At 38.6% G+C, this 26,307-nt stretch overlaps 1 long non-coding RNA gene across 1 annotated transcript; it reads right to left on the bottom strand.

Moving 5' to 3' along the window:
* Window positions 1-1,483: 1,483 nt before the first annotated feature.
* Window positions 1,484-23,475, bottom strand: LOC138322844 (uncharacterized). The gene is made up of 2 exons (XR_011208495.1): window positions 22,832-23,475; window positions 1,484-4,777 (listed from the first exon to the last, which is right to left on the bottom strand). It is a non-coding gene; the product is annotated as an uncharacterized lncRNA (long non-coding RNA).
* Between the last annotated feature and the right edge of the window lie 2,832 nt (window positions 23,476-26,307).

Below are 26,307 nucleotides of genomic sequence, written 5' to 3' on the forward strand. Positions count from 1 at the left end.
CCGTGTGAACGGAACAATGCCGTAGTTTTAAGTAGCATACAGTAGTGTTTAGTCGTTTCCATTTTTTTTAACAAAAGCAACAATGTAAGAAATAAAAGTAACGATATTTGTTTACATGCAATATTGAAAAGATGTAAATAAAGTAACGACTGTAAAATATTTCACTATTTTAATCTGATGTTACCGTCCTCCCCGCCTTAGGCGATGTCCTGTGCAAGCGTATTTAGCATTTCTAGGTTTGTGATATTTCATTTTATCACATAACCCACCTGATATACAGCCATTTCGCCAGTGTAATGTAACCTGCCCTCCTTGGATTTTTACAGTGCAGATTGGAAGTGAAATTCTTTGAAATGTATGTTGCAAATGCTTGCAAAAATAAACAATTCGTTCACTCGTTTCATAAAAGCTCAAATGAAATTAACACTGTAATTAATAGCTTACATATAACGACACGTTAACGTTTCATGTGCGTAGTATATACTAGTTTGATTGTGTTAGGCTTCCAACTTGGTATGCTTGAAAGCATGTTAACATACAGCTGCGTTTGTTGTTCAATGAGAACTTTTAAAGTTTATGGATATCAAATGACCAAAATATGCCAAATGGAATCGGTAATGATTCTTCCCTTGTCATCAGAAATACTTAAACAGAAAATTTTATTAAGTAATTTAAAGCTTCAGAATCTATACTGACATTAATTAGTTTGTATGACACCATTTGATATTATGAGTTTATCATTTCTGGCCCCGATTTCTCGAAACAAAAGTGCAGACTTAAGTCAAAACTGAAGATTTCTCTCTATGAAACTTATATGAAAATTTATGACTTAAGTCAGTTTTTAACTTAAGTTTGTTTTGAGAAATCGGGGCCTGGGCATGTAAAAGTATCAGTTGACAAAGTTGTCTAATAATAAAACGTTTCTTGCAATGTTTAATCTTCCTGTGTTTTTGTTGACCAGATTGAGTTTTAAAAATGATCCTCGTTTAGATATTTAACAGAATGAGATAAACTACTACTTGCAGCTGCTCCATGTACTCGAGTTGTATGTTTGATTCCTATAAAGAAACAGTCATTATGCAACTTTTTAATGATTCATTCTTCCTATATTGGAGTCGTGATTTTCATGTTTTCCTTCAGTGTTCGGTTGCTCTATTTCAAGAACAATGCAATGCATTACTCAAAATGCAGCTTTTGTTTGGATGTCTGTTTCTTTCTTTTCTTTCTTGGCATTTTTTCTTTGTATGTTTGTTTGTTTGATTAATTAACGTCCTATTAACAGCCAGGGTCATGTCCATTTAAGGACGGCCTCTCATGTATGCGGTGTGTAGCGTGTATGTAATATGAGGTGCGTGTTATGTGAGACTGCGGCATATTCGTGTTGTGTCTTCTTGTATAGTGAAACTCCCTTTTTCCTTGTTCTCACTTTAGCCATACCGAAAAGAGTTTCTTGCTTATGGCAAAAACAACAGTAGTCGATGTATTAAATAGTTTCTATCAGTCCTTTTTATTTTCGGTTATTGCATCACAAGAAATATATATACAGGTATGTGTGTTTGTGCATACAGAAACCGTTGAGGTCAGTGCTTACCCGGTTAATTCCCTGAAGGTACTTGCGCAGGAATGTTGGACCAGTAAGCACCACCCAGCGGACGTCTTCAATTGCAGACAGGGATATTTTGCATAGGAGTTTCTGTCAACTTAATCAGAAAATGTTCAGTACTGAGTAGAACAGTATTTTGACAATAATTTGCAATCAATTTCATTTGTGGGATTTCAATATATAAAAGGATTGTATATGTTTGGGTCCACAAAAACAAATCATGGTTTATTCTATTAAACGCTATCACTTGAAATGTTGACAATTCTCTGATACTAACAGTAGTCGATCATTTTGCATCACTTCAAATACAGTTGCCACGGAAACCAACCTAAGTATATCATAAGTTAAATTTAATCTGCAATTAACATTTTTGCATCTTGTGATCCTATTGACGTGCAAACTTAAAATGAAATTTAAGTGTCAACACATCCTCATTAAATAATATGTTGTTCATGCTTCTCAAAGAAATAAAATCGGACAAACTGACCAATTTTCAAATTTACAAACGCAATATACATACATTGGTAATGGTGGCAACCCGAACTCTACAGTTCAAACCCATATACGATCCTTTGCTTTTGTACATGTTATAATATGTTGTATTATTTTATTCAATGTACTAAAGAGGATACATGTATTCAATAAAGCTCCACACTATTCGACACTAACTTAAAATGATATGGGTGCTTACTGTTGTCCCTCCCATGCTTGACGAAAGTCACCGATATGCTTTAAAGTTTCACACGATTTTGCTTTAATTACATAAACAAAAATTACGAAAAAGAAGAAATATTCTTAAATAAAGTCGGTGACAGTTAACAAATACTACATCTTACTATTCCTTTTCAGTATACAAACATATTTTTCACATAATTATGTGACTTGCTTTAAATCGTCTGAATTGCAAGAACGCACATTTTTTTTAACTGTTACGGGGTATAAAATGAGGTTGAGGTACATTACAGGAATGTCTGTGAGAATTAACAGTTGCAGTAGTACATATCAAAATTGTATATATTCTAACAGATTGAACATTGCATATATATTGTAAAAGAAAACGTCCAATTAGGATCAGTGGCCAACCCAGATTACCCTTTGCAAAACTAGTGCTCTATCAATTGCGTGTTTGACGATAATTATCAACACCACATATTTCTGTCGATAGTTGACCAATTTCCGTCATAACCTGTGGTAATTTTATTTTTCTGATATTGTTATATAATTCTTTTATGAAATGTTTTATAACCAAATAGGATTTTAATAAGACAGTTCGGTTACTGACGCTTTTAAAAGAGGCACAAACATGTCGCCAGCGCGTTTTAGAATTGACCCCGTGAAATAAGTTTGATTTACTCGCCTGTATTCGTTTTTGTGCTCGGCAATAACTTCAGAAAGCTCTGTTTAGTGATCTGATTTGGATACTGTGTATCTAAATGTATCAACCTATTACATTGTACACTTTATAATTAGTAATATAACTATACTAACACGTTAGTGTAATACCAATATCCCTGGTGTATTATGTCTGCTATCATACCATTTACATATCAAGCCTCTAAAACATCAATACAACTCCACTAAATCCATACAGTATCTTTTCGTTAAGCAGAGTCACTTGTGTTTAAAAAATCAAGTATTGACGGTTGCGCCGATCATGTATGAAAATGACATCATAAAGGTGAAAACGACGTGAATTGGAAAATCGCCTGACGTAACAATTCAATAGAAGGTAATTCTGCAACACGAAAATATCCCGATAGGTTACTATTGACTTGGTATAAAACATTCGTTTATTGTTGTCTATGATAAACTACTCAGGTTCATAAACGATCACATTGATATGATGCATGTTTCCCTTAGAATATAGATACATTGTATACTAGGTTAAATATATGCATTATTGTTCTCATTGTGTTTAAAAATCATCACCAAACGCATATGTATTACTTGTTACAGTACTACTGTTGATTTGAGGTTCGATACCAATTAACACGTAATATCATAATTATATTCTGTGTGATATGTTTCTTTATTTTTGACTATACATATCGAGGGCCAGATGCATCATACAACTATAAACTATTCACTAAGCAATCACTAAGCTATTCAATATAAAACATTACGACAACGAAACTTTATAAATTCCCAACAACTCAAGACCATAAAGCTAGTGTACAGTATCGCCGATATAATCATATTAAGTATAGCAATGATTATTTGTATGCAAAGCTAGAATCTTTCAGTTTCTTAAGCATGTCAATAACGCATTGCTAACAATTTGAATTAATTTTGAATAAGCCATTTACCAAATGTGACGTCATGAAATCGTGACATCTTAATTGCCGACCATTCAAATGTATCAACAAGACCAACGCTGAGAAACTTCAAAGCCTTGCAATGAGTTTTAGTTTTCTTTCTTTAAATTACGGAAATCCCAGAACTAGAAAGCCTCATTTCCAGTGTCGGTATGACGTCACGGCCTGATCGATACGTCTGATAAGGAGCAGGCTAATTCAGAGGATGATGGATAGGCAATGTACCTATGGATGATGTTTACATCTAGATTACCACTGCTGCTCGAGCGTCTGTTTGTCTCGTCAGGGATATAGTCTTCTAATATCTGGCTGACCTAGACGTGTAGTCCATTGTATCAGTATTGCTCATTTTACACGTATTTGTTATTATTTCTAGCTACAGTGTATCTGCAATATTACTAACTAAACATTATCATATAATATTTAAAATATGTAGCTAAATACGCATACACAAATACAAAATCCTTACGCATGACTACAGTTATTAATAATAAACTATAAAGGAATGATAACTGATCATGTCACGTGACTGTTGCGACATTGCTGAGAATTTCATAGGAATGAATATTTGTGTTATATCAATATATATTTTCGGTACAATTTTTCAATGGACGAGTAGTAAGTATACATTTTATGGCTGAGATCATCACATCACTGTCCGATTAATATTTCTATCAGTTCAGGTTCTACTGTGGAAACAGGTACACACATGATGTTTCTCTCCTAACTCGACAGCCCGCGTGTGTGACGTCACTACAACACCACACACTTCCGAGTCTCAGTCCAGGGATTTTTTTTCTTGTCCGGAGTGACCACTAGACCGTCGTCCGGCGTGTTTTCTTCAATGAAGGCTTGTAACCTGCAATAAAAGTAAGGTAATATCAATTTGCCCTATGATAAAGGATGATATAATGAATTAATGTGTCCGCTCTCACGGTTCTGATCAACATTGATACAACGACGCGACGACGGAGCAAGAATTAGGAAATTCGTGTTATCGTCATCGCCTTGTTTAGCTTAACCCATCATCATAAAATGGGTTTTTGTCTAAGTTACAGTCATAAAAACATTCGTTGACTAAATAAGTTCAACAGTGGTAATTTATGGAAATGATAGTAGTACTTTGTTGTAAACCTCATCTGATCGCATTTACCAGTTTGATCATATGCCTGCGTATTAGTAGAGGAACGTAAATCTGTAATGCCTTGTATCTATAAACGTACTCATTCTCAATTTGAATAGTGTCTACAATGTTACAATCATCCCACAATTGCCTGCATAATAATCCATTAAATGATTAAGGAGATTTAACAGTAAATGCATTGCAAATGTTGGATGTTCCACGTAACAAATTACACACATCAGCAAATGATTGTTTTGGTTGTGCAAAATAAAACATTTTACAATTGGTGCCCCCGTGATGGAGCGACATGACGATTTGACCACCCGAGAGTCGTTATGTCACCCGAGGGCGTATTGTTTTATTAAATAAATATTACTGTTTCTTTCCAAATTGGACTTATTGAAAATATTGAAATATTCTGTTTCAATTGCCCATATCAGGTTAACATCGGTGTTTGCATAAAAAATGCTGGGTAGCAGGATACATGTACTATCTATTAAATATAACGTAAGAAATGTAACAAAACATTCAAACCACACAGTTTATGTTGTAACTATCGTTTTGGATTTCGTCTATGTTTTCTCGTAATTGTTGAGCTTGCGGGAGTATTCAGAATAACACGTTATACTATTACCGTACATGTACATACATGTATTTCCGATATGTTTAAACTTTGACTAAGAAGGGATCATGGTGGGAAATAACATTGTAGATTTCAATAATCTGTTTATCATTAAAAATGTTGAAAATGTCGACCAGGAATCTACTGTGTTAATTGTAAGCTTAGGCCTAGCGCACCGGAGAAAATACCGTTACCATAGTCATGCCCCGGAGTCTAAACAACTGTCAGACACGTCTCCGTACAAATTTGACGCAAGAAACATAGATGAAGTGATTATTAAGAATACTAATTAACATTCAATTAATGCTGGTTTACCTTTAACCATATGTTAATCTGTTATAAATGTTACCTAAACCAGAGCAAACGATTCGTCCTGAAGCCGCCATATCTCTTTTACACGGAACCTCTCTACAAACATCAACAGGTTACATCTAGAGACTACCCGGATGAAGCTCACGCGAGGGTGACATAACGAGGGCGACATAACGATTCGGGGGTGACATAACGGAATTTCATTCGATGCAGCGCGATTACAAAATGACATGACGATTGTTTTTCATCCCGTGATACTGTATTGACTAATCAAAAGCACTAATACATGGATGAGGTATAATAAAAGTAAATATCATCTACGGTCTTACAGATTAAAAAAACATATTTCAATCGGTACCGTAAGACAATTATTTCATCTCCAAATCATGTAATCGGGTTATAGAGTTGGAAGGATACCAACTACCACCGCAATTTGTCTTGCAGTTTGAACATAATGGCAGCCTCAGCTGCCCTTTTTATGACCTTGTATTATGACGCTTTTCCTAACCTTATCTTTCTTTCATTGCATGTTCGTTCTTTCCAATGTCTCCCACGACTCTCTCACTTTTGGCAAGTAGTTTTGAGTCATCAGTCTTGTGATGGAGGCTCTGGTTGTTATATTCCCTGGCCGAGACATAGCGAAATCATTTAAAATAGGGAGTTCTTGTTTCTGCTTAACGACTTGTTTGCCCGTTAGTTGTAGGTATAATGTGACTAGATCGTGTTTCTTGCCAGTAATCGTGAGCAATACATGCACAGAAGAAATGCGGAAGGTCCTGTTAATACAACCAAAACTGATAGGAAGTTTGACAAAGTGAAAACTTTAAAACACAAACTGCTTATCTGCTCAATGAAGGATGGAAATCGCTCTTTATAATATCGTCTATGACGACAGCTTTGTGTCACCGCTTTTATCTAGATCAACATGGGTATTAAAGGTACTCCCCCGCCGCCAGATCATAAATGGTGCTCATCATTTGAATTATACTTTGTTTTAATAGGGTATATTTAACAAAATCAAATAATTGTTTTTCTTTAGTACTTTTTTTCAGTACTTCATTCCATATAAGACAATGGTGGTAATGGTGTAAAGTAAGTAACCTTTAAAACTGAAGAAAAATTCTAATTTGTCTGTTCCAGTTTTTTATTGAGGAAAATACCATTTGCCAGCGGTGAAGCATCTTTGATAAATAACATTTTATTTTTTGTATCTTTAAGATGGTGCAATTCTTTATTATGTATAAGGAGATACTGAGTGAGTCATGGAAATATGTATACAGTTCTAATGAACTTAAATTTATCAGTGATTGTCGAACGCGTCCGATTGTTCCGCTGCTGTATCGATAGGTTATATTTTGGTATGGTGTTATCTAAGACACATTCGAACGCGCCGACTCTGTTGTAGAGTCTTAGACAGGTCAATAGGCTCTTGGTCCATCTATTGTACAGAAACGCGAGTCAATACAGATAGATTGGACAGGAAATTAAGGAGCATATTGCCAACATAACGAGACAACTCGTCCCAAGTGACTGCCCTCCAGTCCTAACTCTGATATAAATGTCGGCCATCAGACGCAAGCTATGATTGGTCTACACGTTAATGGAAGGGACTTAAAGACAATTACTGCAGCACATGTTGGCTCCCATGGGACAGCAGTGCTTCGGTAGTAAACTGTATATGTATACACACCACTGGGTGTATGTACTAAACAGTGATCAGTTTAACCATGAAAAGGTGGTACAGAAGGTAATACTAAATTCAATTCAAATTCATAAAGCACATATGATAATTATCATGTTTGTCTTTAACAGCTAAGTCTCGATGTTATCATTTATCAGCAGCTTGTTGAGATGCAATTCGTATTGTTTACAACGGGAAAACTGATGATGCAAGATAGAATGCATCCCAATGTAACTTTAGATTTTAGTAGATAATTCAGAGAAAACCTTCGGATATGGCAATGACGTATTCAAGAAAGCTTTTATTGTTTGGTCTATATGTATTTCTTAATTAATTTGAATGTAATATTAACGTCCTTGTGTATACCCGCTGGGAGATCCCGTGTTTGATAAACAATATCTAAGCTGGATGGTATTACATAGCTCTAGACATAGATATCTAATGTCATGAATTCGTAGGTAATTAATTAAATATCGTCCTGAAGGAGTCCCTCATCTAGTATACATTTTCATTATTGGAAAATGAGATAGTTTTTGTAATGCTCTTGTCCCATTGCTTAATATAGATAAGTGGAATAGGATGTTGGTGTGTACCGTACGCTTTTTCATAATTAAATTACTTATTGAAACGTTTCAAATGCTACCAGTCATCAATGTTACAAAAACAAAGATTTAATTTCATGTTACAAATAATATATCAATATCAGTAAACCTTGTTTCAAAGATACAGCTAGAACAAATGAAAAATAAATAAATTTCAATAGACATTATAACAAGATTTTCACTACAAGGAACACTAAAGGATGGCCTATGTCTTTGAAAGTCATCATAGTTATCTGTTCTCACCAAAACTAGGCAATTGTTGTACTAAATTAGATATATCAAAGCTAGCTACATAATTAAAACAGATTGCATTCGAAATCAATTTTATCCACAGACTGTGTATTATTGGTTGATGGTAGCAGTTTGTCCGCTATTGGCCAGAACAGTGTGTGACTGGTCATCCTGGCTATTGATTTTATAACATCTAGATTAATGTCCGTGCTCTACCCCAGCTTCTCGCCCTGGGAATTCGAAACTTAAGCGAGTCTTTTATATTGTATTATGTCCCCGAGAAGGGCCAATATTCGCGCTTCCTCCTCTCTAAAGAACATACAGGGATTCACAGTTAGTCAACAATTAAGCGCGTTTCTAAATTTCATCTGTCAGATTCAGTTAGGGACTCGATCAGAAACTCTAAATATAGGATCGCTGACGTCATATAAGCTACATCGTTTGTTATTTAAGGTTTATCACTCTCGCGCCTGCGCTCCGTTTTACTTTAGACATAGAAAAAATATATGCTTATCATAAAGGTACTTATCAATTAACAGACAGCCCAGTGCATGTTTCATGCATTATCAGTTTTGATATCCTTTATTTTATAGTTTTGATACATATTAAAATGTGTCAAAAAATGTTCGTAGCAATTTGACCTTGAGTTTTGAAGTCTGCAATTGGCATTGACAATGAAATACGTATTTAATACCGGATATAGAATCTCTGCTAAGCTAGATTGGCCAGAAAGCAGGGAGACCCACTGATCGGATTCTGCTATCGATTACGACAGAATATTGCATATCGCTATGTGTTTGTGGGACTTATACCATTTGAAAATAAATGAAACAATTCCATCATCCTTGCTTCATATCTGTTCACGTGAGGAAGTCTCAGCCGCTGCTCGTCAATGCACTTCTATTGATCTCTCATAACATTTTAAAACACCTTGTACTGACATTTTGGATACACTTGGATTGCGTTGCCTAGAAACGCAGGCGCTATCGTGTTTCGATCAAATCATATGCTATAGATATTTAACTTTGTTATATTGATTGATGGCATACGCCAGTGTTTTCCTCTTGATGAGGCCTCTCTATCGCTTACTGTTGTTTTCCTCTTGAGGAGGCCTCCCTAACGCTTATTGTTGTTTTCCCCTTGAGGAGGCCTCTATATCGCTTACTGTTGTTTTCCCCTTCAGGAGGCCTTCTACTGCTTACTGTTGTTTTCCTCCAGAAGAGGCCTTCCTATCACTTACAGTTGTTTTCCCCCTGAAGAGGACCTATTACTAACGGTTGTTTTCTACTTGAGGACGTCTCCTATCATTTACTTTTCCCTTGAGGAGACCTCTTTATCGCTTAGTGTTGTTTTCCCCTTTAGGAGGCCCCCTATTGCTTACTGCTGTTCGCATACTATTGTTTTCCCCTTGATGAGGCCTCACTATCACTAACGGTTGTTTTTCCACTTGATGAGGCCTCCCTATCATTTAATGTTGGCTTCCCCTTGATAAGGCCTCCCTATCGCTTACTGTTGTTTCCCATTGTAGAGGCCCCCTCACGCTTACTGCTGTTTTCTCCTTGAGGAGGCCTCCTATTGCTGACTGTTGTTTTCCCATTGTTTACCATGCAAGGGGACCCTTTGCTTACTTTGATTATTTATCATTATTAACGTCGTATTAGCAACCATGGCCATTTAAGGACGGCCTCCCATGTGTGCCATGTGTTGCAATGTGTGACTGTCTGAAAATTTCGGGAAGCTGCGGTATATTCGTGTGTGTATCTTTGTAATAGTTGAACTCGTGCCATTTTATAGTGCTGTCTCACTGAAACATGGTGTCAACTACATCGAATAAGTACGTCCCATGCATTTACATATTATACTGAAACGTGCATGCCACAAGTCACTAAAGGATGGCCTATGTCTTTGGCCTATGTCTAAGTCAAAAGGAAACCCGTTCACTACTTAGTACACTAAGAATTCTTTTCGTGAGGTTTTTGTTGATAGGACGTGATAACTGTACCTTCTAATATCGCGTGATCATAAAAAGCTACTAAAGGACCCTTATACTTTTTATTCAATTGATTTACTGAAACAAGCGCCAAACATTTGTGTGGATGGTCCGCCCGTTGTCAGTAGAAAAATTAGTGTTTGAAATACCCATAACGTTCTACAGCACGCACATATAGCAGTCTCTCAGAACACATACATGCACAATAAATTGTACGGTCCATAAATGCTCTTAAGATTAGAAAAGGTAATTTTAAAAGGTAAATGAAGGTACTCGAAATAAGCACTGCTCTTCCCAGCTACACTGACTTCTCTGGTCGTGCACTGAATCAATACTGCATGTATTTGTAGTGCAGTCAAGAGTTCATTCGGATGTAAAAAGTGATTATCAGAGTGTAACTTAGGGGCATATCTGGTCAAGGCCTGGGGCCATCACGCAGAAATCCCGCAATAATTGTCATGGGACGGAACACATGGGGCTTGTGATTAGCTGTTGATGATGAAGGGGAAAGAAAACTTATATAAATACTTCTATATGAGAAACAAATATTGCCTAATTTTCACAAGGGGGGACATTAAAGACTGTCCAGCACAGCCAATCGCCTTGTCTAATCCCATAAAATATTTAATCTAACTGAAGCACGTACTGGAAGCAGCGAATGGTCTGCTTGCTTATGATGTATGGTTAGTGACAAGCCACTTCGATCAGTGTCGGACATGAAGGATTCGTCTAATATTAAAAGAAGCAATATTTAAATTGTTGATTAGCGATTGTTTGCTTTATGGGAGTGTTGTGCAGCTACGTTTTTTGTATAATTTCTGTGGTGTTCAAACATCGATCAGCTAACAGCATTTTTGGGTATATTTAGTGGTAATTTTCCCTTTCGAAATACTTACAATCACATTTTCTTTTCTATATTTACACGAACATTCTCTCCACCTTTTCGAGATTTAACCTTTGTAGGGAACGCTATGGCTTATAAAACTTGCCGAGACATATCGATGTATGCTAACGTGTCAATGCTAGTTTATGTTCAATATTGTATTTGAGCTGCTACCTAGCTGTTCTACTTCAATCATGAATTAGCAAAAACTACAAATTTATAAAGTCAAGACAGAATTCAGAGCCTTCCTAACAAAGACGAACACTCGAATGAAGACCGCAATTAAGGTATCAAGAAAGATATTGGGATGATCAAAGTCAAGAGGAATATTAAAAATGAGATCTACAATTTAGTCAACTTTTACGATCACGAAATGGTACAACAGGTAAATGTTTTACTCTAACCTGCAGGACAGCCAGTTAATTATAAATTTGATAAAGATGACCTATTTTCAGAATCTACTCCAACACACCGTAATATCTCACTATACAGTGAAACTTTGATGTATTAATTGTATAATTGTAATATTGCATTCAATTTCCCTTCATTTATACTACATTTATTGTTTTAACTTTTAGTGTAAGCGTCTTCCAATGTTCATTGGATAAACACGATGTCATTGTGGTAAATACGGTAGAGGATATTAATTATATGTGACAAATTCTGATTAAAATTGTTTACGGTAGAACATTGAGTGTATTGTTTGTGTCAGATTTAGTATTGGTCTGTAGGCCAGCCTCGTGTTTGAGAACGGGGGACCGAGATTGTTCCAATACGGCTGATCCAATGCCTTGTATACCAGGATCAATAATCTTCCTAAAATCGACAGGAGTAGATCAGTGGCCGTACTTAACTGGACAATGCTGGACATTGCCGGACACAATCTGGTTTAGGTTGACATAAATTGGATCATGCAAGTTTGCGGTACATTGTACATTCAGGCATTGGCGTATTTAATACAATATACCATAAATATTCCAACATGCGGTTAGCGCCTTTACGACCGTGGATAACACTTAGGAGTCCCCACAAATTTTCTCTTGTGAATTGTGCAAATATCTTGGATAGAGTTTTGATGGGATGGATTCATTTCACGGTTATTTTGTTAATAAGATCAAGGCTATTCAAGGACAGCCTTCGCTGTATGCAATGTGTTGCATGTGTGGATGTTTGCGTTAGGTCAGTTGAATGATTGACCTAACGTGTTATTAATAGCTAAGGTCATTTAATGATGGTCACCTTATATGCGTTGTGTGTGAATGTTTGTATGTATCAGGAGGCTGCGGAATACCCATGTTATGTCTCTTTGTATTAGTGTAAATGTCCATTCTATAGTGCGATCCCATTGAATCATGTCGCCAAAGAGTCCTTTTATGTTGAGTGCTTAGAAGCGCTAAATTAAAACTTTTTATATATTAGTTGCGACAGAACACTCACATGGCCAAAAGTGAGGCGATATCAAGAGAGATGTTTGGAAGAAGAGAAAATAATCCAAATCAAGTCGCCTTTTTCAACCCATCGTTGCCAGCGGATTACTGAATGAACAAGAAATCTTCTATACATCCACATCGCCCTTACCAAACAATACTCATCTTAAAATCAATTTCCGCGTATTTGTGTCGCATACCCAGCATCTCAAACCAAAGTCATTCACACACGGGTTCTAAAACGCAACACATTACATATGGATGATGATATTTAAATACGTAAAGTCTATCAACCTGCATGAGTCTTTGCTTGTGTATTTGATTAATTTCACTTCCTATGAACAGCCAGGGTCATATAAGGACGGCCTCCCATGTATGCAGTATGAAGCGTGTGTGAAATGCCAGGTGCGTGTTTTGGGAGACTGCGGTATGTTTGTGTTGTGTCTTCTTGTATAGTGGAACTGTTGCCTTTTTATAGTGCTATATCATGCTGAAGCATGCCACAGAAGACACCAAACAACACACCCCACCCGGTCACATTATACTGACAACGGGCACACCAGTCGTCCCACTCCCTGTATGCTGAGCGTTAAGCAGGGGCAGAAACTACCACTTTTATAGACTTTGGTGTGTCGCGGCCAGGGGGGAAGAACCTAGAGCCTTCATCACAGAGGCGAACGCTCAACTCAAGGCCAAAAGTGAGGCGATGCCAAGGGAGGCATTAGGAAATATCCATCTCATAATATCTTATATTGTAGTGGAAGTGAAAATTATATGATCTGTATGTGGATATGTTATGGGGAGATGAAGGAATGTCCTGTTACACGAGTCAATATCTGGTGGAAAAAAGAAGGTACGAACAGGGGTCAAGTGGCATTCCATAGAATTGTACAAAAGCTAATAATAATTCAATTCATCAAAATTATGTAATCGCTTGAAGGAGGAACGATACCTCTTGGTGGGGTATCGTTTAAATGAGGATTGTTGTTTGTTTATACTCCATACGGTATATTAAAACACTGTTAAGATACATGCTACGATGGCATAGGACTTAAGTAAATACGATTGAAGGCAATAATCTTAGAAAGATGAAATGCTATTTTTCTTAACTGACGTCGTTTTCCATAACCGCTATAGTGACAACGATATAATTTCGAAATGTTTGGCCCGACATCACTACACTGCCACCTCCACACGTAAATTAGACGGGTGTTGGTGCTGTGTCTGTATTGGGTGGGGTTTGTCATCAGATTTCTTGAATCGTCAAATATTTTTGCTGAAAACTGACAAGCAAATTCAAATACATTTTTATTCCAATTTCTAACATTGTCATTAAATATAGCAATCATAAATGCCATATACGAGATATCTTTATACATTATCGTGTTGGATTATGGTAACCATTCATTTTAATTTGTCTTAGTGTGTTGATGAAGTAAACACTATGTTTCATTTGTGTACCAATCCCGTTTATCACCCCCTACACACAAAATGACACATGTGTGTGGGTGTGATGGGTTGAGATTTGTTGAACGTTATATCGACATATATGCGATCTACGGAGTACTTTTAGAGATCCGGAAATGTAAAAGTTCCAAAAGCACATCTAAATTTAAATAGTGATCTCCTAAACAAGTACAAATAGTTAGGTTTTTTAAACATACATTATGTATATTCAGGCGCTGTAATCATTTCAATAATAAAATTGTTTTGATACTTTACCAATGTAACGCTTATAACTACATACATACAAAGATACATTACTTATAACTACATACATACAAAGATACATTACTTATAACTACATACATACAAAGATACATTACTTATAACTACATACATACAAAGATACATTACTTATAACTACATACATACAAAGATACATTACTTATAACTACATACATACAAAGATACATTACTTATAACTACATACATACAAAGATACATTACTTATAACTACACATACATACAAAGATACATTACTTATAACTACATACATACAAAGATACATTACTTATAACTACATACATACAAAGATACATTACTTATAACTACATACATACAAAGATACATTACTTATGACTACCTATTTGCAACGACAGGTATTTAAGATAATCTTTTGATAATAATCTACACAGACCGTTAATTCTGGTGTGATATGTCCAATGCTATGAATTTGTACAGTATGCACTAAGTGACCCGGATGTGGCGTAAGAGAAACATCAATACTAACTTGGCCGCATTGACCTTGGGAGACTCCAAGAATATGTCAACCAAGATTGATTGAAAGCAATTGAAGTGTCGTTGAGTCCAAAGAGCTTTGCAGTCATACCTTGCAATAGCTGTTCGCAATCTAAGCCTCTGAAAAGCGTTCCGATCGAAACTTTATGCAATTTTTGTTGAATCATATGCGATACCTTATAGGGATGATAGTTACTTATTAATTCCCCTTTACACAAGGAATGCTATTCAATTGCCGCATATCGTTCCATTTCCGTTCTCAGTTTTTATTTCCACTGCACCCCATTTTGATTCGCTATTTTATTACCATGTTGAAAGCGAGTAACGTTAATGGAATATGGGACTACTATTAAGTGGTCACTGTCAGACTAGCTGCAGTAATTGTGGGACTACTATTAAGTGGTCACTGTCAGACTGGCAGCAGTAATTGTGGGACTACTATAGAGTGGTCACTGTCAGACTGGCTATAGTGGACTGTGGGACTACTATAGAGTGGTCAATGTCAGACTGGCCATAGTGGACTGTGGGACTACTATAGAGTGGTCACTGTCAGACTGGCCATAGTGGACTGTGGGACTACTATAGAGTGGTCACTGTCAGACTGGCTATAGTGGACTGTGGGACTACTATAGAGTGGTCACTGTCAGACTGGTCATAGTGGACTGTGGGACTACTATAGAGTGGTCACTGTCAGACTGGCCATAGTGGACTGTGGGACTACTATAGAGTGGTCACTGTCAGACTGGCCATAGTGGACTGTGGGACTACTATAGAGTGGTCACTGTCAGACTGGCCGTAGTGGACTGTGGGACTACTATAGAGTGGTCACTGTCAGGCTGGCCATAGTGGACTGTGGGAATACTATAGAGTGGTCAAAGTCAGACTGGCCGTAGTGGACTGTGGGACTACTATAGAGTGGTCACTGTCAGACTGGCTATAGTGGACTGTGGGAATACTATAGAGTGGTCACTGTCAGACTGGCCGTAGTGGACTGTGGGACTACTATAGAGTGGTCACTGTCAGGCTGGACATAGTGGACTGTGGGAATACTATAGAGTGGTCACTGTCAGACTGGCCGTAGTGGACTGTGGGACTACTATAGAGTGGTCACTGTCAGACTGGCCATAGTGGACTGTGGGACTACTATAAAGTGGTCACTGTCAGACTGGCTGCAGTAATTGTGGAACTACTATAGAGTGGTCACTGTTAGACTGGCTATAGTGGACTAAAGGACTACTATAGAGTGGTCACTGTTAGACTGGCTATAGTGGACTGTGGGAAATACTATAGAGTGATCACTGTCAGACTGGCCATAGTGAACTGTGGGACAACTATAGAGTGGTCACTGTCAGACTGGCTATAGTGGCCTGTGGGAATACTATAGAGTGGTAATGTCAGACTGGCCGTAGTGGACTGTGGGACTACTATAGAGTGGTCACTGTCAGACTGGCCATAGTGGACTGTGGGACTACTATAGAGTGGTCACTATCAGACTGGCCATAGTGGACTGTGGGACTACTATAGATTGGTATTGTCAGACTGGCCGTAGTGGACTGTGGGACTACTATATAGTGGTCACTGTTAGACTGGCTATAGTGGAATGTTGGACTACTATAGAGTGGTCACTGTCAGACTGGCCAAAGTGGACTGTGGGACTACTATAGAGTGGTCACTGTCAGACTGGCTAGAGTGGACTGTGGGACTACTATAGAGTGGTCACTGTCAGACTGGCTATAGTGGACTGTGGGACTACTATAGAGTGGTCACTGTCAGACTGGCCATAGTGGACTGTGGGACTACTATAGAGTGGTCACTGTCAGACTGGCCATAGTGGACTGTGGGACTACTATAGAGTGGTCACTGTCAGACTGGCTACAGTAATTGTGAGACTACTATTGAGTGGTCACTGTCAGACTGGCTATTGTGGACTGTGGGACTACTATAGAGTGGTCACTGTCAGACTGGCTATAATGGAATGTGGGACTACTATAGAGTGGTCACTGTCAGACTGGCCATAGTGGACTGTGGGACTACTATAGAGTGGTCACTGTCAGACTGGCCATAGTGGACTGTGGGACTACTATAGAGTGGTCACTGTCAGACTGGCCATAGTGGACTGTGGGACTACTATAGAGTGGTCACTGTCAGACTGGCTATAGTGGACTTTGGGACTACTATAGAGTGGTCACTGTCAGACTGGTTATAGTGGACTGTGGGACTACTATAGAGTGGTCACTGTCAGACTGGCCATAGTTTACTGTGGAATAGAGTCGTCAATGTCAGACTGGACATAGTGGACTGTGGGACTACTATAGAGTGGTCACTTTCAGACTGGCTGTAGTGGACTGTAGGACTACTATAGAGTGGTCACTGTCAGACTGGTCATAGTGGACTGTGGGACTACTATAGAGTGGTCACTGTCAGACTGGCCATAGTTTACTGTGGGATAGAGTGGTCAATGTCAGACTGGCTATAGTGGACTGTGGGACTACTAAAGATTGGTTACTGTGAGACTGGCTATAGTTGACTGTTGGACTACTATAGAGTGGTCACTGTCAGACTGGCCATAGTGGACTGTGGGACTACTATAGAGTGGTCACTGTCAGACTGGCCATAGTGGACTGTGGGACTACTATAGAGTGGTCACTGTCAGACTGGCTATAGTGGACTGTGGGGCTACTATAGAGTGGTCACTTTCAGACTGGCTATAGTTGACTGTGGGACTACTATAGATTGGTCACTGTCATACTGGTTATAGTGGACTGTGGGACTACTATAGAGTGGTCACTGTCAGACTGGCCATAGTTTACTGTGGGATAGAGTGGTCAATGTCAGACTGGCTGCAGTACTTGTGAGACAACTATTGAGTGGTCACTGTAAGACTGGCTATAGTGGACTATGGGACTACTATAGAGTGGTCACTGTCAGACTGGCTTCAGTACTTGTGAGACAACTATTGAGTGGTCACTGTCAGACTGGCTATTGTGGACTGTGGGACTACATTTGAGTGGTCACTGTCAGACTGGCTATAGTGGACTGTGGGACTTCTATAAGTGGTCACTGTCAGACTGGCTGCAGTACTTGTGAGACAACTATTGAGTGGTCACTGTCAGACTGGCCATAGTGGACTGTGGGACTACTATAGAGTGGTCACTGTCAGACTGGCCATAGTGGACTGTGGGACTACTATAGAGTGGTCACTGTCAGACTGGCAGCAGTAATTGTGGGACTACTATAGAGTGGTCACTGTCAGACTAGCTATAGTGGACTGTGGGACTACTATAGAGTGGTCACTGTCAGACTGGCTGCAGTAATTGTGGGACTACTATTAAGTGGTCACTGTCAGACTGGCTGCAGTAACTGTGGGACTACTATAGAGTGGTCACTGTCAGACTGGCTGCAGTGGACTGTGGGACTACTATTAAGTGGTCAATGTCAGACTGGCCATAGTGGACTGTGGACTACTATAGAGTGGTCACTGTCAGACTGGCCATAGTGGACTGTGGGACTACTATAGAGTGGTCACTGTCAGACTGGCCATAGTGGACTGTGGGACTACTATAGAGTGGTCACTGTCAGACTGGTCATAGTGGACTGTGGGACTACTATAGAGTGGTCACTGTCAGACTGGCCATAGTGGACTGTGGGACTACTATAGAGTGGTCACTGTCAGAATGGCTATTGTGGACTGTGGGACTACTATAGAGTGGTCACTGTCAGACTGGCCATAGTGGACTGTGGGACTACTATAGAGTGGTCACTGTCAGACTGGCCATAGTGGACTGTGGGACTACTATAGAGTGGTCACTGTCAGACTGGCCATAGTGGACTGTGGGACTACTATAGAGTGGTCACTGTCAGACTGGCCATAGTGGACTGTGGGATAGAGTGGTCAATGTCAGACTGGACATAGTGGACTGTGGGACTACTATAGAGTGGTCACTGTCAGACTGGCTGTAGTGGACTGTAGAACTACTATAGAGTGGTCACTGTCAGACTGGTCATAGTGGACTGTGGGACTACTATAGAGTGGTCACTGTCAGACTGGCCATAGTTTACTGTGGGATAGAGTGGTCAATGTCAGACTGGCTATAGTGGACTGTGGGACTACTAAAGATTGGTCACTGTTAGACTGGCTATAGTGGACTGTGGGACTACTATAGAGTGGTCACTGTTAGACTGGCCATAGTGGACTGTGGGACTACTATTAAATGGTCACTGTTAGACTGGCCATAGTGGACTGTGGGACTACTATTAAGTGGTCACTGTTAGACTGGCCATAGTGGACTGTGGGACTACTATTAAGTGGTCACTGTTAGACTGGCCATAGTGGTCTGTTGGACTATTAAAGAGTGGTTAATGTCAGACTGGCTATTGTGGACTGTGGGACTACTATAGAGTGGTCACTGTCAGACTCGCTGCAGTAATTGTGAGACTACTATTGAGTGGTCACTGTTAGACTGGCCGCAGTACTTGTGAGACAACTATAGAGTGGTCACTGTCAGACTGGCCTTAGTGGACTGTGGGACTACTACAGAGTGGTCACTGTCAGACTGGCCGCAGTACTTGTGAGACAACTATAGAGTGGTCACTGTCAGACTGGCTATAGTGGACTGTGGGACTACTATAGATTGGTATTGTCAGACTGGCCTTAGTGGACTGTGGGACTACTATAGAGTGGTCACTGTTAGACTGGCTATAGTGGACTGTGGGACTACTATAGAGTGGTCACTGTCAGACTTGCCATAGTGGACTGTGGGACTACTATAGAGTGGTCACTGTCAGACTGGCTAAGGTGGACTGTGGGACTACTATAGAGTGGTCACTGTCAGACTGGCTATATTGGACTGTGGGACTACTATAGATTGGTATTGTCAGACTGGCCTTAGTGGACTGTGGGACTACTATAGAGTGGTCACTGTTAGACTGGCCATAGTGGACTGTGGGACTACTATAGAGTGGTCACTGTCAGACTGGCCATAGTGGACTGTGGGACTACTATAGAGTGGTCACTGTCAGAATGGCTATTGTGGACTGTGGGACTACTATAGAGTGGTCACTGTCAGACTGGCTATGGTGAATTGTGGGACTACTATAGAGTGGTCACTGTCAGACTGGCCATAGTGGACTGTGGGACTACTATAGAGTGGTCACTGTTAGTCTGGCCATAGTGGACTGTGGGACTACTATAGAGTGGTCACTGTTAGACTATATGACAAATACTATGAAAAAGGTCACAAGATATCAGTATAAAATGAATAAACGTTCCCAGTATCATTAAGACATACTAATCGTCATACCACAGCATTTTCAATTGTTTGTTTGTTTATTTGATTATTTTAACGTCCTATTAACAGCCAGGAACATATAAGGTTCGCCTCCCTTGTATGTAGTGTGTGTGAAGTGCGAGATGCGTGTTTTGGAAGACTGCGGTATGTTCGTGTTGTGTCTTCTTGTATAGTAGAATTATTGCCCATTTTAAAGTGCTATATCACTGAAGCATGCTGCCGAAGACACCATACTGACAACGAGCGAACCAGTCGTTCCACTACCATTTTCATAGACTTTGGTGTGTCTCGGCCAGGGGACAGAACCCAGAGCCTTCCTCACAGGGGCGAATGCTCAACTCAAGGCCAAAAGTTAGGCGGTGACAAGGGAGGCTTTAGGAAAGATAAAGTCAGTGAGGAAGAAGAGAAAAGATAAGATCCTTAATTTAGTCGCCTTTTACGATCATGCAATAGGGGCAGTAGGTACAAATATAACGCCCTGTCTTCTCAAACACGTCAATATACGCAACAAATCACATACAAGGGAAAACGTCGTTTTATGACTTTAGGTGTTAATGGGACGTCAAAATAATCAACCGACTAACCAACGTGATAATGATATTACGTTAATTGCTTCTCCACCTCCATAAGAGAAAATTAAAAATACTTCTGCAAAAGTCAACATTTAAATAATTTCGAATGAGGTTTTGACAGAAATATGCTACAATGTAAACTAAATTCATCAATCGATAGACATTTGTGGAAATGTTAAAGCATCTTTATTGCGTAAATATACATTGGAATAATTTTCAAAAGCGTATCCATAAAACGTGTTCATTGAACCGTTTTACCACCGGGGTTTGAGGTTTAAAATCACTCGGCGACGTGACAATAGCGTATATTATATATCCGTCCCGGGGGCTCTGGACCAGTTCCCCGCTAATATAAATATCAATATGTTCACAGGGCAGCTATCTATATGTAAATTCCTATCAATTTAGGTTGGATGAAACAGACAGGTCTAAAGTTTACAGAAATGACAATTGTTTACTCACAGATCGATAGTGGCTTGTGATGATACATGTGTGTACCAACCCTTCGCTGTAACAACAGTCTGTGGTTATAGTTGATCCGATTAATGGCGACATGATTGAATGGGCGGTCTAGTTAACAAGGTGTTTGAGATAGTGGTTATCCCCTCACAGATGCTATACACTGCCCTTAAAACCTTACACGTGCAGTTTCACAAATATACATAAATTACACAAATAAGTAAACCTTTTTAATACAGGCATTAGTATATAATATTTATCTACTTATTCATCTTCTCTAACTCATTAACTGTTTTTTCGAAAGTTTTCTCAGAGCTAAATTGCCATCAAATTGTTACGTTTATGAAACAGAACATTTGGAGGGCAGTGTACGTGATTCTCACTGTGGTACACAGCAAATGGGCACCAGATAGAATAGCGTAGGGGACATGTTAGTACTACCTTATTTATTAGATCATCGTCTTTTGAATGAGCAGTGAAAGACAACGAGACTGAAGGAGCTGTTTTGCAGAGATCTACCAAAAACATAGATCAGATTAAAATGTTTGTTATGCACTTATTAACGAACATTAGAGATATGAAATTTATAAAATAAAAAAACAATTTTTAGAGGGGACCTGAGGGAATAGACAGTTTTAGTGTTTATCGTCGACGCATTTACCTCCGATATTTCCCTTCGGATACCTGTGTAATTCCAAAATTGGTATTTTTATAAAAGTGTGTTGTGTGGAATAAGGAGTGAAACTGAACAATAATGATTAAGATGACAATCGCAATTTCAAAGGGGAAAGACCATTTTGGTACGTATATACGCAGATACATCCACATAACACGGTAATTTAGACCGGTGTTTCATCTTAGTTGTATATAATAGTTCTTAATTTTAAGATGACTAAAATACTTTAACTTGAGACTGCAATACTATTAGAAACATCGATGGCTAGTCTCTACAATTGCTAAGGTAAAAGTATGATGGTACTACAATCATAATAGAGAAACAAGTACATTGTACGTCTTACTGTGTCAATCTTTTCATGACAAATTTTTTATTTGTTTTTAATGTTAACAAAATAGATGTTGAATACTATTTCAAATGTACTAAACATATGTCTGTTAATAACGTCGTCACGAATGTTAAAATATCGAGTATAATGACGTTATTTGAGACGTTAACCTGTGACTGTTTACGGCGTATATACCACACAACAACATTACGTCACGTTGGAACTCTGATTATTTGTTACAGGTAATGTTACGCTAAAACAATTGCTTTTCTCTCTCTGATACTCGTGTATTATATGACTAACAAACTAGGTAAACTACCGGATGATTAGTATCGTACGAGGTGCCTTACTTTTCGATGAAACAATAACAATAACATTAATAATTTCGAACTTAATGTGTTGGCAATAAACCTGCCATTAGTTTGGCTACTATCCAGTTATGTGACCATTTACCAAATAATGACGTCACTATACTCACTGCCTTATTGCCTCGGAAACCTTCAGTCGCTCAACGTCCCGATGGAACTTGAGGCTCTCCACTTGCACCTTGAGTTCGTCACGGTCCATTTCGGACAATATTAGTTTTTCACTATTACGTATAGGTTACGCCCTCAGATGCCAAGCACTGTCCAAAACGATGACCAACATACATTCGGCGCTACAGCCTTAACATTACTACACACAACAGTTTCTAGCCCTATACCATATAGGAGTCAATATTGTATAAAGATCAATCCTCGTCCGTCAAACTTTACAAAGTGATACAGCAAAATATCAGTCTTCGTCCTCTCGACTCTTGGTAGTTTCTCGTCCTAGGTCCGTGCAGCCTGCTTCACCTTCAACAATAACATTGTTTCTTCGTCATACAATCAATGGGATAAAAGCTGATTCGGCTCATACAATCACTCCCAACGAAAGCATTAGCTATAAGTATGTGGGACACGCAGGCCTCGCTCCAAGCACGCTCCGTGTTGGCTCGGATTTTATCTCTACATTGACGTACATCGGCTTTGGAAAATTAAGCAAAGTTAGTCATTGGGAATGAGGTATCGTGATTTTGATATTTGCCGGAGAGAGTGTGTCGGAGGTAGGCTGGCGCTCGGCTTCCCTCTTGTCGTTTGGCTTCTCGGGGTTAGTCTGAGCGGGACTACACATCTGTGCAATATCAGCTATTGATTTTACACACATTTTGGCATTTCTGGATACATTTTATAGGTCACGTTATACAACGAAGTCGTCTTTACTATAAAACTTTCCTTTCGTAACAGACACATTGCCTTCAATTTCATTCCTGTTTGTTTACAATTTCTATCTTTACAATGTTAGTGCTCAGGTATTTTGCTATATAAGACGTACTACAAGAGAGCCCCGTTTCGATCTTATGAATATTAATGTAATATTATGACGGTATATATGGCATTAGGATATGTATTAAATGAGGGTGTGTACGGTTAAATAAGCGGACATCTATAAAGTTGCTTTTTTTTTCTATGAGATTGTTTCTGCTGCTCCTATAGCATGATCGTATAAGGCGACAAAATTTAATATGTTATCTTTACTCTTCCTATTTAACTGGATACCGCCTCACTTTTGGCCTTCTGTTGAGCCCTCGCCCCTGTGATGTAGGCTCTTGGTTCTGTCCCCTGGCCGAGACACAACAAAGTCTATAAAAGTGGTAGTTTCTGTTCCTACTTAGCGCTCAGCTTTAAGAAAGTGGCACGACTGGTTCGCCCGTTTTCTGTTGCTTGGTTTCTTCGGTGGAAGCTTCAGTGATATATAGGGATTGGATTTTGCTTTTATATTAACCATGCTTGTATGGAGCAATTCCTCTAAGAATATATTCAATATGGGGCGCGTTTTTAACGCAATACAAATATCAATTGTAATGGAAGTTTTCTTTATTTCAATTTTGCAGATTTAGTTGCCATAATAACAATATGAAATATGCACAAATCAAACGAATTCATATAAATATATATACAAAATATCGATATTATTTGCCTGATATATCTAATGAAAACGAAGGATGTTTCCGTATACACTCCGCGTTTCAATAGAGAAGATTATGTTTCAGCTTCAGTACACTGGTGTTTCTAAGCGAGGTCTTACGATAAAGGAGCGACCGTCACATTACCGGAAAGATCAGGAATCACACCACCGAACAAGGTGCAGACCTTGTAAGGCATTAACTTCTTCAAGTCGATAACCGTTCATCACTAACCATCCCTTTGACTAGTTCTATTACTTTTGTATTTTCCGTTCGTTGATTGTTTTTAAATAAGCAAGTGATAAACGTTTGAGGGTACTACGACAAATTAATTCCAATTCTACTTATGCTAACGGGAACTGATACTAATGTCAATCATTTGCAGGATACGACAAAATGCAGTCACCATGTTAAGACTTTTGTTTTCAATATTCACCAAGTCAAGTAAGTTGTACATAGGGCTAAATTCGACATGTTCGAATAGCGATAGAACGAGAAAATAAAGATCATTTGAAATCTAGCTTGGCAAACTTGATTGAAATTTGGCATCGACAGAATGCAAACCTTTGTTCAAAGAAGGAGTTGATTATTAGTTCAATACACACTGTAATTACACGCCATACTAAATTCCTGTATTAGTTCTGAATCTAGTAATTAATAGATGTTATTCTGACGAAGTCTCGGTTAAATCCTATTCTGAAGACCTGGGGACACATTAAATAAGCCAATAGCACATTTGAGTTCTAAGATACCCGAGGATAACATTCTCTGACTGGGACACCATAATTCTCATGCGGGTTGTAAAGCGGATGATACATATAAATCCAATATGGTCACTATATTATCCGCATATTGAGAATGCATACGACCACAGCATTATTCTGGGTATTTATCTATTTATTATCTATATATTGGTTTCCTTGATCGAAGGTTATATGCCACTATCCTACAAAAATATCAACATAGATTCTATACCATAATCCTAAAACTATAGTCAAATATTATGTATTGATCCAATCCAAATGAAAGCCTACACTATCCTACAAAAATATCAACATAGATTCTATACCATAATCCTAAAACTATAGTCAAATATTATGTATTGATCCAATCCAAATGAAAGCATATACTGATTGGAAAATAAAAAGTCATATACTATGCTAAACATCCCGGTCGACGATATGTTATCGTTGCCAAATTACACATAACCCTTCTCCAATGTAACTGTATGCGTACATTTATTTACTGGAAAGGGCCAACATCGAAACAGGACAACAGTGGATAAACCATTAATGTGTCGGTTCTATTTCAAATGTCTCGCAATATAACGTCATAACCTAGGGGGTCATCTACAGTTCATAGCTTCCAATGACTGCTCCACAGTTAATTCAATATTGTCATGTGACTGTCATGTGACTCTTCCACGATCCCTGACCTTTTTCCCCGATGTTTTATCTATGCTACCGATGGGAGTTACAAAGGACGAGGGTGTACGTATTTGTCTTTGACAAAAACTGATGGTAGTAATTACAGAGGGCATTTAGCTGACTGGCATTCAACTTAATGATGTTGAAAGAAAAGCTGATTGAATAGCCTGGATTGTTTCGAGGGTATCGATCCAGGAAGGAGTCCTATCAATCACCTTCTATCGACGCCGCACTTTTATGCTGTGTTGGGATGAAGTACACTTCCCTGTCGGTCTGTCTGGTAGATAATCCGAGAAATGTCTGACTCGATTTTAGTCCGCCAGCTCGTTGGATAATCTGGATCCTATCCTCATCACGGTAGTTCATATGCTTAGCATTTGACCCGAAGATGGAGGTCAAATTACTGCCATAATTAAATGACCTAAATCATCGTTTATCGTCCATTATCGTCCGCCGTTGCTTTATTCTTTAAATTTCAAAATACTACTCACTTCTGATGTCAAATTGTATTTCAACTAATTTGGCGTAAAACATCTCTGA

The sequence above is a fragment of the Argopecten irradians genome, chromosome 5 (assembly GCF_041381155.1).
Source record: "Argopecten irradians isolate NY chromosome 5, Ai_NY, whole genome shotgun sequence".
NCBI classification, from domain to species: domain Eukaryota; kingdom Metazoa; phylum Mollusca; class Bivalvia; order Pectinida; family Pectinidae; genus Argopecten; species Argopecten irradians.